The 14,787-nt window shown below is 44.8% G+C and overlaps 1 pseudogene; it reads right to left on the bottom strand.

The window, feature by feature from the left end:
- Positions 1 to 756: 756 nt before the first annotated feature.
- Positions 757 to 13,956, bottom strand: LOC109903461 (valine--tRNA ligase-like; annotated as a pseudogene).
- Positions 13,957 to 14,787: the final 831 nt, after the last annotated feature.

The raw sequence follows: 14,787 nt of genomic DNA, 5'->3' as shown, positions 1-14,787 counted from the left end.
GTTGGCGCACGCATGCAGCTGGTTTGGGTTCCGTGTTGTAATGGCTTTGTTCATATTTATAAACTGGGGGGTTCCAGCCCTGAATGCTGATCAGCTGATAGCAGTGGTATATCAGACCATATACCACGTTTATTTTCATTGCTCTAATTACATTGGGGGTTGTGATATGGCCAATATACCACAGCTAAGGGCTGTATCCCGGAACTCTGCGTTGCATCGTACAAAAGAACAGCCCCAAACCGTATACCACACCCCCCCCAGGCCTTATTGCTTAAATATACACTGCCGTCCTCAAGAAGCATCTGGTACTATGAGAACTAGATATTTAAAATGCCTCCTTCCATGAAGTAACCATTGATTAGATTTTTACAAAGGCTCTATCCTATTGCCTTTGACTACACTACTACAAGGAAGGAAAGATGCATCTTAAAGGAATGAGGTCTTCTCTCCCTCTGGCTGCATTTAAAAAAAAAAAACTGAAAGTTATTCCAAATAAATTGTCTTTGATAGCCACAGATCTACTATAGCCAGGCCATCCTCACTTTAAAGCCCTACATTTTGTTTGTTCACTCATTATGAACAAAGCTGTTTCCTGATAATGCTCATTAAAATGTTGACATTTTATTTATGAAACTGATCTTCCACGTTTTTTTCCCCTGACCATAACTCAAAGTTCCAGGCCCTGATGTTTTCCAGGTCAGGTCACATCCTCCTAAACCTAATAATTTCACAAGAATGGCAGCAAGGACAAAGTTCCCGGCCTGTCTAATATAAGGTCTTTATTCACTTCCCTCCAGAGAATCCTTTGTGACATAACAGGAGGGGGAATACAGTGAAATTGTTGTTTTGGATTCAATTACAGACTGTCAGCTTTAACTTCAGTATTTTCATTCATATTGGGTGAACCGTTTAGAAATGACAGCACTTTTGGGGGGGTTATGTTTCAGAATTTTGTGTCCAATAGAAATTAACTGTCATTGGAGTCACTTATTGTAAATAAGAATAGAACATTAATATGGATTCTACCATGATTGTATAATGATAAGTTAGGCACAAGTCATGTCTAAATTTCTCATTTGTAATCATGGTGGCGTTCACCCGATATGGATGAAAATACCTTCAAATTAAATCTACATTTCTGCACTTTAACCTGTTGTCATTGTATCATTTCAAATCCAATGTGCTGGAGTACAGAGCCAAAACAAAATAAGTCACTGTCACAATACTTTTGGAGCTCACTATTTTAAGAAATGTAAAAGGGGACAGAGGTTACACCATTCTTTTGTAGTTGTCTATGGCTTCCGTTGCTTTCTCCAGCTCCGTCTGGCTCTGACGCAGCTGGAAGAGGGTTAGAGAGCAGAATCACAGGTCACCACACACTTCAGAAGCTGCTGATAATCTCACTTTACAAGCAGAGCCAAGCAAAACGTCTTTACTGTGGTAATGCCCCACTTTCCAAAACCTGAGTAATAATTCTCTCCCCCTTCTTACCTTCTCAACGTCCAGATCCTGTACTTTAACAAGCACCTTCTCCTTGTAGTCACTCTTATCCATCTTTTTTCTCAGTTTATCCATCGTTTTCTCCAGCTCTCCCTTCTTCATAGTCAGCTTGGCCACCTCCTTCTCCAAGTCTATCAGACCCTGGGAGAGAGATTGAAAAGGAAACGTAGTTGTAGAAACAGGAAAAAGTGAAACAATTTCACTAGGGAAGAAACAGATGTTTGTTTGGCAAACAGTCATCAGATGACTCTGGCTAACAGTATAATGTGCGGTTGAAGCCTGTAAAATTGACCTCTTACCTTGAGCATGAGGTGGACGGTGCACCTGTCGGAGGCAATAGCCACAGCACAGCCCTCTGGGACAGCCCCGGTGGCTGGGATGGGCTGGATGGTCTGGGATAGAGACAGGGTCTGGATCTGCAGACTACTGCTCCACCAGAGACATCGTCTCACTGTCTATACACTGGAGGTAGCCTGGGGAGGGAGGGGGTTAGGGCTATAATATAGTTATGAGAAGTGTTCTTCCTAGTCACCAAAGTAGATAATCATGCCAATTCTGACTAAATCATACACCCTTGCTATAACTAGTAAATATAGTACAGTGCTTATGGTCATATATGAACTCACAATCGGCACGTGTCTTGGTCAGTTTGTAGTCGGCCCTGAGTGAACGGATGGTACGGACCACGGTCATCAACTCCATCTGACGGTCCACGTCCTCACTATGCCAGCAGAACTAGAGACCACACAGAGATGACGGTCAGACAACCTCAAACCACAAATTACAGTCAACACAAAAACCACAGGGCATATTTTACTGACATACAGTGTACTCAGTGTATCAATATAAAATTCCGTCCCTCAAATCTCTCTCCTCACCACCTCAGTCTCAGGGTAGGGCGTGACATGGATACTAGAGCGGTCATCCTGGGATCGTCGCCGTGGCAACCTCTGGTAGAGCTCCTCGCCCACGAAGGGCATTATGGGAGCTAGGAGACGCAGGCCGGTCTCCAGGCAGGTGAACAGGGTCTGTCTGCAGACGACAGCCTGGCTCTGAGACCCACTGTCTTCCTCCGCCCTGGAGAACACTGGCTTCACACTCTCCTAGAGGGGTGAGGGAGGTAGAGAAGGTGTGGATGGAGGTTGGGAGCAGGAAGTTAAGGAGTGGCAATATATTAATCCCACACACACACACACACACACACACACACACACCACCCTCACAGACAAACAGACTCACCAGATAGATGTCACAGAGCTCGTAGAGCCAGAAGTTGTAGATGGCTGTGGTGATAGCTGGGAAGTCGTAGGCCTGGAACCCTGCATTACACAGACCCACAGCAGTACACAGACGGGACAGAATCCACCGTCTGACACGCTCTCCTCCCCACACAGCTGACATGAGGAGAATTGGACATTTTACAGAGATATAAAACTAAATACCATGTTATCATACAAAGACACATTCACTCACTATCAAATTAAGAGCATTTTCTCGAAGCAACTTTATTTTCCTTCATTTACATGGGCATGACACTGCAGTAAGCACACACTGAATAGATACGTCTCTCACCTGGGCTTTCTCTGAAGGAACAAAGTTGCCTCCCAGCGTTCTCATGGCAAACTTCACAGCATTCCACAGCTTGTTACAGAAATTACGGTAACCAAGGATACGATTCACATCCATGTTAATGTCCCTGCCTGAGAGAGTTAGAAAGGGTAGTGGTGGTGGGTACATGGCACGCCAGCCATAAAAACATGGACACAGCTATACCACTAGATGGCAGTAGTGAGTGGTGTACCTTGGCTGGTGTAGGCACACAGGGTGAAGCGGAGGGCATCTGTGCCACACTCTGGGATACCAGTGGGGTAGTCAGACTGCTGTCCCTGCTTGGCCTTCTCTACCTCTACTGGTTCCAGATTACAGTCCTGCAGCTGGGTGTACAGACCCTGCACACACACACAAAGAGTCAGCAGAGACATCTCTCTGTGTCCTGGTGCTTCGTTCTAGGTCCTTAACCACACTTGCAGTTCAACAGCTTTGTGACAACATAAATGCATGACACTTTGATTCAACGCAGCAAGAGACACTGTTGGTTCCTCAATCCACCTGATATAGTAAGCGTATGTGCTGCCTGTCCCCAGAGCCCTGTATAGCAGTGGTCACCAACCGGACAATCTTCAAGGCATTCCTAGTCGATCACCAAAGAAAAAGGCTTCCGCTCCTTTAAAAAAAATTGTGTTGCGCGGTTGGCGGTAGGTGCACTTGATTCAGATGCACTGCGCACCGGGTAGGCAAAGCGTTCCCCTTTTCATTTGTCTGAAAAGACACACTCCGCCTACCCAGTAGACCCGGAGAACTGTGGCTAAATCTAGTGTGCTTATTGCGCTGGCCATTCAGATAGCTCAAATCACCATGCCTACAGCTTCCACGACCCCGGTTACAGCAAAGTTTGATCCAAACCTACAGGAGAGTTCATAAAACTATGACCACAGAGAGACTGTCACAGAATACATCAAAGAGCTGCTGTTTTTATGAGTGAGTTCATGTCAAAGTGTATATTCAGTACTGTCAACGCTATTTTTATTCGACACTATTACAACAAAAAACGCATTTCTCCCTACTTCCACTTGTGCTGTAATGAATTAGTAGCCAAGTGTCTCGATAGCCCTGCATTTGTATTATTATTAGCAGCTCATCATGTCCATTTTAATATCGAGGAATAGAGCAGAGACGTGAGAGATGGATCCTCTGCTGCTCTCTCCCTCCCCTGAGACTAATGTAGTGTTCAAAACCACAGGGAACTCGGAAGAAAACGAGATCTGATTGGGATTTTTTTTTTTCTAGATCACTGACATCATGATTTGACCTCTTCTTCAGTTGTCTTGAAAGCACCAAGACCATTAGATAGATGCAGGTACCATAGTCCAGTAGGAAAAAAAAGCTAAATATTTGCAAATGATCTAAATTTATGTTCAGTTGTGCCTCGCAAGTACTGCTCAGACTGATCTATTTTGTTAGCAAAGCTAGAGTTTTCTTAATATAATATGGTCTGAGAATTACTATATTGGCAGACCAGGCATGTAGCCAATATGCTGTGATAATGTATTAGACCTACTGCACAAACCTCATTCCTACAGAATAGTTTTTATTGGGTTAAATGTTGTTTATTTTCCTAAATCATAGCGGTAGATATCGGCTTGCTTTTTGACTACGAAAGTGACCTTGACTCAGAAAAGATTGGTGGCCACTGCTCTAGAGGGCTGACTCAGCTCTAGACTTGAGCGATACACCATTTATACTGTATACCGAGGTATTTCAGCTGGGAGGTGCGTGCTACGCCACTGCTTTTAACTATAAGAAACCTAAGATGTGTCAAATAAATGACATCTAGCTCATGGCTCCAGCTATACATTTGGTTCACTAACTTTCTAGCTGTGGCAAGATCAAGTGTCTTGGTTACAGCTTATTGGTTACATTCAATCCCCTCCTGGATCAAGAGCCCTGTTGCTTAACTTGTTTTGTGCCCCTTGTGTGCATTTCCGGTAATACTGTACCCCAGTATGGTACAGAAACGCTATGACGGTAAGAAAACGTGGATCCCTCTGAACCCTACTCAGCTCAGTTTGAGGGAGCAACACTAGGAGAGACAGATAAAGGGCCTCAATAGAGCCTGGAATAGCTGCTTAATAAGCAGACAGTACAACACCCCTCCCATGGGAGCACGGTGTGTTACCTCCAGAGAGATGCCTGTGATGACGTCCAGGGGGTCGATGACGTTCCCCAGAGATTTGCTCATCTTCCTCCCGTGGGCGTCCCTCACCACCGCATGGAGGTACACCTAGTATCAAACACAGCCATTATCATTACTATACAGGCTGTCCCCACTGTAATCAATGACATGCTACACCGGTCAGAGGCAGCAGGTGATTACTTCCAAATGAGCCCCACCTCTTTGAAGGGCAGCTTGCCGGTGAGTTTGAGGCCCATCATCACCATGCGGGCCACCCAGAAGAACAGGATGTCATGACCTGTCTCCAACAGGGTGCCTGGATAGAACACACTCAGGTCCTGGGTCTGGACAGAGAGGAAAACCTGTATTACACACTCAGGTCCCGGGTCTGGACAGAGAGAGGAAAACCTGTATTACACACTCAGGTCCTGGGTCTGGACAGAGAGAGGAAAACCTGTATTACACACTCAGGTCCTGGGTCTGGACAGAGAGAGGAAAACCTGTATTACACACTCAGGTCCTGGGTCTGGACAGAGAGAGGAAAACCTGTATTACACACTCAGGTCCTGGGTCTGGACAGAGAGAGGAAAACCTGTATTACACACTCAGGTCCTGGGTCTGGACAGAGAGGAAAACCTGTATTACACACTCAGGTCCTGGGTCTGGACAGAGAGAGGAAAACCTGTATTACACACAGAGGGTATCACTCACTCAGCTCTAGACACATCTTACCCACACATTCAATATCGTCAAAACAGGAACTATGGAAAGCTTATGTTAACTTTAATACACACACGCACCCACACACACAGCATCACCTCGTTGGGCCAGCCGAAGATGGAGAAGGGGAAAATACCAGAGGAGAACCATGTATCCAGGACATCCTCATCTATAACACAGGAAGTGAACACAAATCACTGGGCAGAATACTCCATTCCACTGTAAATTATCATAATTTGAGAGAAGATCTTACCCTGTCGGAGGGTGATCTTGTCAGTGGAGACGTTGAAGCGCTTGGCAGCTTTATCTCTGGCTTCCTCCCCTGTCCTCCCACTCACCCAGTAATGACCATCCATGTCCTGGAGGACGAGCAGGAAGCCAGAGAGATGGGACATGGGTTGTTAGGACAGGTGTGACTTAAAATAACATAGAGAAAATGAGAGAGAAACAGATCTCACCTCTCCTGGTGTGACTGAAGGGTCGTTCACAGTGACAAAGTAGGCTGGGATCCTGTGACCCCACCACAGCTGACGAGAGATACACCAGTCCCTGGGAGGGAGAATGAGAGATGGATGAGTTCAAGTGAATATGTAAGAAATAAGAGGGTGAGGAAGGAGAGAGTGAAGAGGGGTGAGGAAACCTGAGCACAACCGGTGACTGATGAAACACTAAAGAAGAAAAAGGGGTTTGGTGCTGGAGTAGAGGTGCTCCCTGTTTTTAACTAGGGATCTAACCAGGGTCTGTAATACACCTGATTTCTATAATGGAGAGAGTGTGGCGTGTCACCTTCTAATGCATAGAGAGATGGAGCACATTAAAGAGTAGAACGGGAAGGACAGCAAGGAAAGAGAAAGACTGATGACAAAAGAGAGGTATAGAAGGAAGAGGAAAACAGAACCAGAAAGGAGATGGAGGTGATCGAGTGAGGGAATGGAGGGGATAGAGGTGATAGAGAGAGAGGAAGGGACTGGGAGGGAGGGGTGCAGAGTAAACCTACCTGATGTTGTCCAACCAGTTGAACCAGGTCTTATGGTGGTGGTCTGGGATGATTTTGAGTCTTCCCTCCCGGACCGAGTCAGCTGCCTGCTTGCCCATGTCAGCACAGTCCACATACCACTGAGGCTTCAACAGGGGCTCCACTATGTCCTTAGAATGACTGGGGAGGAGAAACACACTCACATTCAATACTATTCAAAACCATAACTTTCTCACTAACATGCTCCCACACAGACGTGACCACATTTTGTCCACTGATGCACGTGAAGCTGAAAAAAGGAACGCACATTGACTAGACTGTGCTGATGTGCTCGTAATGTGGACTGATCGTAACACACCTGCAGACAGGCACCACCATGGGGTTGTCTTTGGACTCCTTGAAGATGTAGTGGGAGTGTACTGTACCAGGTGAAGTGGGAGTGTACTGTACCAGGTGAAGATGAAGTGGGAGTGTACTGTACCAGGTGAAGTGGGAGTGTACTGTACCAGGTGAAGATGAAGTGGGAGTGTACTGTACCAGGTGAAGATGAAGTGGGAGTGTACTGTACCAGGTGAAGATGAAGTGGGAGTGTACTGTACCAGGTGAAGATGAAGTGGGAGTGTACTGTACCAGGTGAAGATGAAGTGGGAGTGTACTGTACCAGGTGAATATGAAGTGGGAGTGTACTGTACCAGGAGAAGAAGTAGTGGGAGTGTACTGTACCAAGAATGGAGCCGGCACGTTGATGAGCAGGCCATTCTCATCCAGGATGTTGATGAAGGCCAGGTTGTGTCTGTTTCCAACCTCATAATCATTATGGTCATGGGCTGGGGTGATCTTCACAGCACCTAGTGGAGAGAGAGAGAAAGGTTCCGTACATCTCAACCATACAAACTAACAGTATCCCACTATTCCTTGGGTCACCAGACTAGCCCAGGACAGACACATGGCCACACAGCATAGTTAGTACCAGTTCCAAAGTTGATGTCCACAAACTCATCAAACACAATGGGCATCATCCTGTCACAGAAGGGATGAAGCACCATCTTCCCTTTAAGGTGCTGAGAGACACAGATAAACCAAAACCTGTTAGTTAGTTCTCAATTAGAATGCAAAAACATTAATCAAAACAACATTTTAAATGTTTTTTCCAAAGAACACATGTATTGGCAGGTTGTAGAGACGGCAGGGTGTGTGTGTGGGATGTAGAGACCTGGTATCTGGGGTCGGCATGGTGGACGGCCACAGCAGAATCTCCCAGCATGGTCTCTATACGAGTGGTCGCCACAATCACCTCCTCATCTGACAGTGAGACATTTAATAAGAGAAGACAAAAATGGAGGGAGAAAAAAAAAATGGGAGAGCAATTAACATAATTGACAGAAACACTCAAGATAAAGCAGTGTCCCTGTACCTTCCCAGCCCAAAATGACTCTCCCCTTTCTCTCTGTCTTACCTGATCCCTCTATCTTGTAGGAGAAGGAGATCAGTACTCCAAACTCCACTTTGTCCTTGTAGCCAGGCACGGGCAGCAGAGTCCTGCCAGTCAGCTCCTTCTTATCCACCTGGACAATACAGCATCATGGGAGTGTTCATTATAGTATGCAACAGAATGGACGTTTCAAAAACGGTTTAAAACATTTCACAACAGAATCATACCTCTATATCCGAGATGGCAGAGTTGAGGGTGCATGACCAGTTGACCAGCCTCTTGCTCCTGTAGATCACGCCGTCCTCATGCAGACGAATGAACGCCTCCTGGACTGCATTGGACAGTTTCTAGAGAGGGAGTCACAATAGTTTAGTGTTGGGACCATTACAACGTTAGTAAAGGCTCAGTCTAGACATAGTACTTTATGTATTAGACTAATAAAGCTCTCATAAGTTGTCCAGGATGACACAGTAAAAAGGTGACAGGTAATGTAATGTAAAGTGTAAGGTAATGCAAATGATAGTAAACTCACAGGGTCCATGGTGAAGCAGGCTCTGTCCCAGTCCAGAGAGGAACCCAGCTTCTTCAGCTGGTGGTAGATACGGTCTCCCTTCCTACAACACAGCGCAGGGAGGAAGAAAGAGAGGAACCCAGCTTCTTCAGCTGGTGGTAGATACGGTCTCCCTTCCTACAACACAGTGCAGGGAGGAAGGAAGAGAGGAACCCAGCTTCTTCAGCTGGTGGTAGATACGGTCTCCCTTCCTACAACACAGCGCAGGGAGGAAGAAAGAGAGGAACCCAGCTTCTTCAGCTGGTGGTAGATACGGTCTCCCTTCCTACAACACAGCGCAGGGAGGAAGGAAGAGAGGAACCCAGCTTCTTCAGCTGGTGGTAGATACGGTCTCCCTTCCTACAACACAGCGCAGGGAGGAAGAAAGAGAGGAACCCAGCTTCTTCAGCTGGTGGTAGATACGGTCTCCCTTCCTACAACACAGCGCAGGGAGGAAGAAAGAGAGGAACCCAGCTTCTTCAGCTGGTGGTAGATACGGTCTCCCTTCCTACAACACAGCGCAGGGAGGAAGAAAGAGAGGAACCCAGCTTCTTCAGCTGGTGGTAGATACGGTCTCCCTTCCTACAACACAGCGCAGGGAGGAAGAAAGAGAGGAACTCTAGCTCTTACTTTCTCTTCTATTGTTGTTCTTTCTTTTGAAACCCTCTCTCCTTCCTCTCCCACCACTCCCTCGTTCTTCCACTTCCAGACCTCTTGGATGAACTGGTCTCTCCCCAGGTCGTGACGGCTCAAGCCCCTCTCCCTCATCAGTTTTTTCTCCACCACCACCTGGGTGGCGATGCCCGCGTGGTCACAGCCTGGGTTCCACAGGGTCGTCTCGCCACGCATACGGTGCCTGGGGAGAGGGAGGAAACAGGAAATGAACCATCATACTGCGATAAGGACAGAACTAGATTACAGCACTCCAGAATGTTGAGAATGGGACAAGACATGAATGTTGAGAATGGGACAAGACATGAATGTTGAGAGGTGAAGAGAAAAGTGGGACATGTAGAGTCATGAAAGCAAGACAGCGAGAGAGAGAGACGGCTAGAGAGAAAGAGAGAGTGTGAGAGGTTGGTAGAAAGAATATAGAGTGAGACTGGTGAAAGGATGTGAAAATAAAAACTGCTCGAAAGGGAGAGAGCAGGTTGGTGTAATCAGATAGAGAATCCCATTACCATCTGGTCAGACAGTCCTGGATGGCATTGGTTAGGGCATGGCCTAAGTGAAGAGGGATTCGGCTCACTGATACTCTTCCGCTGAAGAATATAAGAACATCATAATAGCTTGATTATGACCTCAGCCATGGGCTGGTTAAATGTCACATTTCATAAACTATGAAATACATAAAGAGAGTGACAGTCTCACCCCGTACTCAGGTTTGAAGTATCCCTGCTTCTCCCACCAGGAGTACCAGGCTGCCTCCACGTACTGAGGACTGTACGAGTCTGGCAGGGGGCTCAGGACGTCTGACACAGGGAGAGATAGGAGTTTAATATGCACCACACACACACACACACAGACAGACTTGAGTATAATAGAGAGTGGTGGATTATACATGGATAATTCAAATTCCCAATTCTATGGTTAATAAGCACCTTTTTTCTCTCCAGGAGGGGTGGGGACGTCGTATGAGATCACTTCCAGGTCCTTCTTCTCTGGTTTGGCCTTTTTCTGGAGAGAGACCAGAATGAGACTGATGAGACCTATTGGCAAGACACTTACTGAAAACTGTAAAAGGAGTAAAAACTGTAAAAGGAGTATACTTTAAGGATCATCATCTTGTTGGGTTCAAGTTGATCCACATAGCAATGGTCTTTGCAACAGGGAAAATGAGAAATGAAACCAGCCACCTGTCCATCTTCATACCTCTGTCGGGGGTGCCAGTTTCTTTTCTTGCTTTTTCTTCTCCTCCATCTTCTTCTTCTGTTGGAACTTCTCCAGCTTCTCTCTGTTTTTAGCCTCCTTCTTCAGCTGAGCTTCTGTCTTTGGTTTGCCTGAGTGAGAAAACACACTTCTGAGAATAACACACACACACACACACACACACACACACACAAACCCAAGCTGACACACACACACACACACACACACACACACACTCATATGTATCCAGAAAATATTCCTCTAATGTAACTAACTGATAAGATGCCAAATGTAGTGAAAACAAACAGGTTTGCTATTCAGCTTGACAAGAAGACACCGTTGGTCTTCCGGATAATAAAGTTATTCTTAAATCTAAAGCTGATCTCACACAAAGAAACTAGGCCAGAATTTCACTTACATTTGCAGGTTGCAAATGTCATCATCTCAAGCAACTTTGCAGGTGTACGAGTCAACTCACAATTATTATAATTGTTTTATTGCATACAATATACAATCGAACTGAAGCTGTTTGTCATTTTATTGATTCCATATGGTTTGCAAATTCTTAAAGCTGCAACGTAACTTTTTGGGCGACCCAACCAAATTCACAGAGAAATTTGTGTTATAGATCTGCCATTCTCATTGAAAGCATGTCTAAGAAGTGGTAGATCTGTTCTACTTTCACTATTTCTATGCTTACTGTTCTCAAGTTTAGTTTTTGTGTATTTTACTTTCGTTTTTTGTACACCGGATTCAAACAGCTGTAAATACAATATTTTTGTTAATGGAAAATATATATTTCACAGCGGTTTAGATGGTACAAATATTCTCTACACTATACTTGCTTGTTATGTTATATAAACTGAAGTTAGGCGCAATCTTAGAATCTTAGCAACCAGAAAATGGGGGAGCAATTTCTGCATAGTGCGTCTTTAACACATACTACCAGACGAGTTTCTCACAGTCAAAGACATGGCCTAAGCCTCTTACCATTGGTAGCGTTGGCATCAGCAGTTTGATTAGCATTAGCAGCAGGAACAGGAGCAATGCTGGGTTTGGGTGTGACGGGCACCATCTTCTCACACAGAGAGATCTGTCCCAGGACCTTAACAAACTGAGGCTGGTTGACACAGGTCAGAAACCATCTGGTCACGTTCGTCAGGGTTCTCCTGTTGGATGGCTCCAAGGCCTAGTATGACATAATAAAAGGAATGTTATTGGAGTTCAAACAATGTGAAACAGGAAGATCTTACATTGGATGTTGCATGCAATTTCAGTCGAGTTGCTTTGCGTATCACCAACGTTGCTTGAGATGATGTCACTTGCAATCTGCAACAGAAATTGCATATGGATTGCTTTGTGTGACGTCAGCTTTACAGTTCAACTGGAGTGTATTCATTACGCCGATTCTGTTGCTAAATGTTTTGTCTGTTGCAAAACGGTTTGCAAGAGAAACGGTTTCCTCCAAATGGAAATCGTTTTATACAACGAAAACGAGTGTTTCTATAGGACAAACGCAGGTAGGCCCCCCGTTTTGTTCTGCGTGCTCTATTTGCTTCCATTTAGTTCTTAAACGGTAAACAGGTTATTTTGCAAGACGTAATAAATACACCCCAGCACTCACTTACCAGACAGTCTGTTAACAGAAGACAAGTACTTTCACTTCTTCCTAACTTTAAATAATGAGGAAGAGGATATACATATAAGATAAATGTTAACAAAGACTTGGCTCACGTATTTGAAGGGCAGGAGTGCTGCAGTTGCCACAGCGATGTCGGCCAGAGTGAGGCTGTTTCCCACCAGGAATGTTCTAGGCTCCAGGTTCTTATCTAGAACGTTTAGCACGCGCATCATCTCAGCATGAGAACTCTGCTGAAGCTGCATGGAATCATCAGAATCAGAAAAAACTATTGGTAATCAACAATGTTAACACAGGAATTTGTCTTGGGCTGTGTTTTATTCCAGATTAGTGTTCCCTCTACTTGCTTTGTCATTGTTCAATCACTCCCATAGTCCAATTCATTTGAAATTAAGCAAATATTCACCATTATACTCATATTTGTGTTTGTGACTGCATGGGTTGCTGCCAGTGGTGAGACCCTCACCTTCTTATCCACACCTATCACCCCCAGCAGTGGGAACACCACAGCACAGGACACAGCTCATTGTCTGCAAAGCTGAGCCACTGCCACACCTGGCTCTCCTGCTTAGCATTCGACCCTATCCTCTTCCCCTGAGAGGCTAGGTACCATGCAACAGCACTGGCCCCAGAGAGCACCTCACCTCCCCCAGAGCCCAGCACCAGGCTGGGGCGAGAGCACAGGGCCAGGGAGGCAGGAGGGTCCTCTATGAGTGTGCAGGGCCGAGAGGGGCAGAACTCTGCAGCGACCAGGGCCATGAGGCTCCTGAAGTCATCAAGGTGGGGGGAGATGTAGAGCGAAGCCATCCCTAGGAAAGGGGGGAGAATGATGACGGAGATGGGTATGTCAGACAATATAATGGCTGGCAAAATATAACGCTTCATGAAATAGTACAGACTATTGGATGCAAACCACTTCACAAGTCATCCAATCTCAGCTAAAACTAGCAGGCTAGCTACATAACAGTAGGCAGTACCGTTACTGTTTTGGGCATGTTTGTTTATGCTAACTTAAGTTATGCTATACTAACGTGACATCTATTGCAGGTAACAAACGCTAACGTTAGCTAAAAATATGGTAAGTAAACAGACAGTTCCACAAACAGAGATGTGCGCAGATAGCTACGCATCGACTCATGCAATATTTTCTAGTGCAACTAACCTGTCAAACAGAAAAGACATGCTAACAGGCTAGCTAGCTAACTTAACCATTAGCGCACTAAACTCTACTCCATGGTGAAGGAAGTTTATTGTAAATAAATTATATGTACCCATTCATTCTTGAAAAATATAACATAGCTAAAGGCCTCATGAGCTTCGTTCAATGGTCGTAGCCCATCAGAACCCAACATATAAGCTTGTTTTACTCCAATGTTTGTAACCAAAGTAACGTTAGCTAAATTTAAACAAACACGGTATAGCCTAAAAAATGTGAAAACTATCATGTTGAGATCATGAATGGTCAGTCCTTGCATCCATAGCTCCATCTATGAATTTGAGAGTTGTTACACTTCACCAGCCCCATCCCTCTGCTTTTTACCGGAAAAGTGGTAGTTATTCGCCTGCATGGACACCATTAATTACGTACACAAACGTTTGATATAATACATCATTTTAAACTAAAATGCAATTGCAAAAGTTGTCCATACCTTTAAATTAATAAGAAAGGGACGTCAACTCATGAGTTCCAGATAAGCAGTGTAAGTAGTCGGCCGTCTTACGCAATGTTGCGCACATGTTTGGTTCGAAGGATGCTTTGGTCAGATTCATTTCTGCCACATCAAGGCGGCCTGTAAAAATGCCTTTTCCAAATTGACAATGACATTTGTCCATACTCTCACTCAGACCAATTATTGCAGTGTTATGAATGTGCAAATGAAAACGATCCAGCTTTAAGGCCAAATATATTGATAGACAAATGAATAAATTGCATTAGTCTGAGTGGGTGTGATCAATCAATTATCCTTTTTTAATCAAGCAAGCATATAGTTCATAAAGTAACATCAATTCTAACACCTATTACCATATGAACTCACACAGTCAAAGCATGTTTCCCCAAAATAATACCATATTGTAATTGATCAAATGGCCAGCACACCCATGGGGCTACCCAGCTCACTTTCTGACATATACATCATTCATCTCAGCTTTAGTCTTTTGGGATCCTGCTTCTTTACAACTAAGAAGTAGTAGAAATAGAAGTCATCTACTTTAGGGAGCAAAAAAATGAAAATATGTTGTGTGCCTAACTATGCATTAATGCCTCTAGACAGCTTAGCTAGAGGCATTGGCATTGCGGTTTACCCATCAATTCTCTCTTGCTATCTGGTGCATATTTACATACTTTATAAGAACAAGATACACCATT

This window comes from Oncorhynchus kisutch, linkage group LG2, assembly GCF_002021735.2.
Source record: "Oncorhynchus kisutch isolate 150728-3 linkage group LG2, Okis_V2, whole genome shotgun sequence".
In the NCBI taxonomy this organism is placed as follows: Eukaryota; Metazoa; Chordata; class Actinopteri; order Salmoniformes; family Salmonidae; genus Oncorhynchus; species Oncorhynchus kisutch.
Note: the sequence above shows the minus strand (reverse complement) of the source record. Positions and strands in the feature narration are given on the sequence as shown.